The sequence below is a fragment of the Echinops telfairi genome, unplaced genomic scaffold, assembly GCF_000313985.2.
Source record: "Echinops telfairi isolate 266 unplaced genomic scaffold, ASM31398v2 ScPeMD7_7424;HRSCAF=8462, whole genome shotgun sequence".
Taxonomy (NCBI): Eukaryota; Metazoa; Chordata; class Mammalia; order Afrosoricida; family Tenrecidae; genus Echinops; species Echinops telfairi.
The window spans coordinates 17,735,869-17,740,394 of record NW_022111324.1 but is presented as its reverse complement, the minus strand read 5'-3'; the positions used below and the strand labels follow the sequence as shown (position 1 = coordinate 17,740,394).

Below are 4,526 nucleotides of genomic sequence, written 5' to 3'. Positions count from 1 at the left end.
CCACTTTTATAAAAAAACTTATTTTTTTAATTGAAAAATATTTTCCAAAGCATCTGTATTATTGTGAAAAATTGACTAAGTTAAATGGATAAAGAAAACAAACTATAGTGTTTACAGAGAATGGTTACCTATAAAGTATCTGGAAGAAAATGCAAAATGACAGCGACTCCTCAGTCACTACTTCATTGACCCACATTTCACATTGTTTCGGGGGGAGGTTTTCCGGTAAAAACCAGAAAACCTGCTAGACAAATTCTAAAAGAGCTGTAACACTCACATTTCACATTTATAACAACAGTGAAAACCTACTATCTGAACATGCTGTGCATTAGTAACTGGCAGTAAGAAACACTAATGTTCAAGGCAAATGATGGTTAAGGTTATGTGTCAACATAAGCTGGACAGTGATTCTCCGTGATTTGACAGCTATGTAATGAAGTTATTTGGCAGTTATGTAGTGATGTCATTTGGCAGTTATGCAATGGTGCAGTCATCCTTCATTCTACATAATGGTGATTTTTGCATATCAGCCTTGTCTTTGGAATCTAGACGTATTCTTAAGTGAAGAATGGGTATATATGCTCCATTTTGGGGCTTCTTCTCTGACACACTGCCTGGCATGTAAGAAGCATCTATTGCCAGCTGAACGAAAGCATCTTCAATCTTGTTCTTATTTCAGAAACCTGTACAGAGCTATAGATCTGTAGATGCCAGAGAAGTCACTGAGAAAAATTGAACCTTCTTCAAATAAGAACTTCCAGTGGCTTAATTTTAATCCTTCACCTGACACGCTAAACACAATGCCTTTCCTTTCTTCTTCTTTTTTTAATACTCTATTCAGGAGTGGATTTCCTTGAGCCCTACCCCCACCCCCCATTCCTTTTCAATATCACTCCCATTGTTAGTTGAGACCTGACCTTGGCCTTTCCCTTTTCTTGCCACTGCTGTTGGTGCACATCAGTGAAGTTATCTGGGCTGACACATTGCAATAAACAAGCTTTTTCTCTCCACTGCATTTCCCAGTTTATAATCCATGTTTGCCCCCACCTAACCAATTCCTTCCTTTCCACAGAAAGCTGAGAAGAATGGTTTCCTCTTCCTGAATGACAGAAACAGTTTTGCTTCTAAGATAGCTCTGAGTCATTATTAGTAAAGTTAGAGTCAGAATAGGAATCTACCCCCTTGGTGGCAGCATATTTCCACCATGCTGTATGCTATGCTTCCCACTGCCACCTATTTTTTCCAAAAGGGATTTTGTGCAAAACAGACTCAATCGGCCTCTATCTCCAGTTGTGTTAGTCTGGGTACATTAGAGAAACAAATCTACAGAAACTCATGTGTAAGAGAGAGTTTTGTATAAAGGTTAAGTGCAGATCAAGAAAACATCCCAACCCAGTGCTGCCCAAGCCCACAAGTCCAACATTAACCCATATGTCTGACACCAATCCCCAAAGTCCTCCTCCATCTCACAAAACAGATGCAATGATGCTGACTGCAGGAGGAAATCTGAGTCAGTGAATGTGTAAACATCTCAGTGCTGGCAGGGGTCTCCACATAGCTGCTCCAGCACCCAGGGCTGCATCTTGGTAGGTCTATGTGGCTTCTCAGGGATGTCTTGCACGAAGTGAGCTTTGTCAGCTGAAGCAGGGACCTGGCTAAGACAGTTGCACCCTGGTCCGACTATAACAAAGCAAGAGACCCGAGAACTAGAAAGGCAAGGCTCACCAAGCCATTTATCTCTCTGCCCTTCAATTAACTCCACATGTGTTTATAGGCCAGGTTGGCACAATACACTTTAACTATATCACCAGTCTTTTATAGCTGAACCCAAATAGCTGAATCTTTGATCAGCTTCTGATGTAGATCCTTGTGCATTGGTGGACAAAGTTCTGACTTTGCATATTCGAAGCCAGTAGGATCCATTAGATGACTCACCTGACTGTGCACATGGCATAAAATCTGATGACGTCAAAGATACCTACTTACTGTGGTCCACAGGAAATAAAAATAGAAGTTTCTATGCTGCTTTCAATTTCAACACCCGAGGGTTACCAACAGCTCCAAAGGTCCTCTCCATGCACGTTCATGACAAACAAGTCAGCACCCAAGTGGTAAATAGTTGTCCTGGATAACAGTTTTCTTGAAATGAATCATTCGTTCATTCATTCACCAAACATTTGCTGAGTGCCTGTCACCTGCAAGGCTCTGCTAGGAGCAGAGGGAACCGCTAGAGAACACAGCTGTTCTCTGGCTTTCACAGATGGGCAGCGCTGATGAAGGTGCTGCCAAAGCTGTGCCCAGTGGCACTGGGAGAAGCACTAAGCTTTCCTGATCACAAGAGTGAGGATTTAATCTGAGTCTTCAAGTCCCTAGGTTCTGATGCAATGAGTCTAGAGTTAACTGAATCTCTAATTTGAGGGAGGAAGTTACTATGAATATCACAGAAAGCTACCTTTTGTTAAGCAGTTACTTTGAGCCAGGTACTTTGCTAATCCTGTTACTTAGCTTTTTTCAATTAGTTCTCAAACATACACATAGCTGAAGTGTTGTCCTCCCTGTCTTACAATAAGTACACAAAGGCTCAAGGAGTTTAAATAACACTTCCATGTAGTCACATCAAGAGGAAGTCTAGGAGCCAGGATAAAAGGACCGGCTTTATCCTGATATAAACTAAGAAGTGAATCCTTGCTGTTTTACCTGCCACGGGCATCACAAAACAAAAATCTGAATGAGTCAAGGAGGAGGCTCAATGGACAGAATGGAGAGGGAGCAGAATATAAGCGCTTTCCTAAGACAGACAATCCCTGAAGCCAGGCCCAGGTCTGTCTCAGCTCATCAGCAGTCCTGAGTCCCTGCAGGTCAGATGCCCTTACAACCTGAGCTTTCTGGAATTGGGATTGGTTGTTGAAGGACTTTCTTGGCCATGATGATAATACGGTTGCTCAAGTAGTTTTGCTGCTCAACAGAACAGTGCTGCTCAAAATTTAATGTGTATATTTGTTGAAAATAGAGATTCTGGCTCAGTATGTCCAAGTGGGCCCGGAAATTCTACATTTTTAGTAAGCTCTCAAGGTTACTGCATCAAGGACCACATTCTGAACATCAAGGGTGCAGGTTTTTCTGGAAGACTGATGGAAAGAGTTCTTCCTGTCCGTGGTGCAGACTTATACTCTAGAGTCACGACACAGTGGCCTCAGGGGTTATGCCCTGCTGCCAATGCCGTGCAGGAGTGCCGTTGGCAGGATGTCTCTTCTGAAAGGACCTGGGTCATTCTCTGATTAAGCCATTGATCATGAGGGTGTGTGTGGAAAATAGCTTATGTGCAGAATCGGAGTCTTAAGCCCCCCAGGCACTGAAAGGAACTGGCCACTTGCCAACCACCAGGATTGACTTTTCTACAAAACCTCTGTACTGTAGGCAACTCTTTTCTCCTCTTACAGTCTCCAGAAAATCCGGTTGTCCAAAATAGTATTCAAAAGAGGCCCACAGTTTTTTTTTTCTTCTGAAAAGTGCAAATTGTTCAGGACCATGGCATTTTAACCTGATTCATATTTTAGTTGGTGGTGTTGTGAAACTCCTTTCCTATAATTATGGCTTGACAATAATTACTTATTGTCCATACCATACAATTTGAAAGTTACTTATATAGTGTTCTGGATTGTTCCCACGCAGTGTCTGAATGCACACATTTTGCCTTCGTAATTTGATTGATTGCTTCCTGCTGTGGAGTTGGGTTTATTTATGCCTTTATTCAGCAAGTACTATGGAGTGTGTTCAGCACCTAGGCCCTCGTCTGGACACTGGACGGCTGATAGTAAATGACACAGAAAGGCCCCTCTTTCAGGGAGTATGTCTCCCAGTGACAAGGGGACAAACAATCACCGAGAGCAACCGTTTCAGGGAGTCACAGGTGCTGTAGAGAAGATAACAATTAGAAGGCTGTCTGGAGAGGAGGGGGCTGCTGAGCAGGCGGGCGGATGCCCAGCAGAGAAGGGGCCGTGTGATGATTTTGAGCAGAGACCCTAAAGGCAAGAAGGCGCCTGCCATGCAAAGATCAAGGAGCAGAATAGCAAGGCAGAGGAAGTAGCAAGAGTAAAGGCCTTACACAGCACATACCATAAAGTAAGGTGCGTAGGACCTACGTGGCAATGATCAGATCGACAACCAACGTGGCACAGGGGAACACAGAGGACTGGATTCTCGGATGAGATCTGAAAGAAAGATACTCAACCTTCAGCCAAGCTTCCTCTGTTTCCTAGTCAGCAAGCTTACACGGCACCCATTTGTTTAGTTCTGACTCTGTTTGCTTAATAGGTAGCTCAGGGTCTAAGTGGGGGTGGGGGTGCTGAAGTAGGTACTTGTGTCAGAGGGTTAGTAACACAAGGTATATGACTACTGGGTCAAAAAAAAAAAAACACCTTTTTTTCTTTTTTTAAATCATTTTATTAGGGGCTCATACAACTCATCACAATCCATACATATATCAATTGTGTAAAGCACATTTGTACATTCATTGCCCTCATCAT

At 42.9% G+C, this 4,526-nt stretch overlaps 1 protein-coding gene and 1 non-coding gene across 2 annotated transcripts in view; one reads left to right on the top strand and one right to left on the bottom strand.

The window, feature by feature from the left end:
- The window catches only part of ASTN1 (astrotactin 1), a 402,092-nt gene that overhangs the window by 314,994 nt on the left and 82,572 nt on the right, over nt 1-4,526 (top strand). The gene's annotated exons all lie outside the window — the stretch shown is intronic.
- LOC115872436 lies at nt 214-275 on the bottom strand. The gene has a single exon (XR_004047838.1). It is a non-coding gene; the product is annotated as a U7 small nuclear RNA (small nuclear RNA).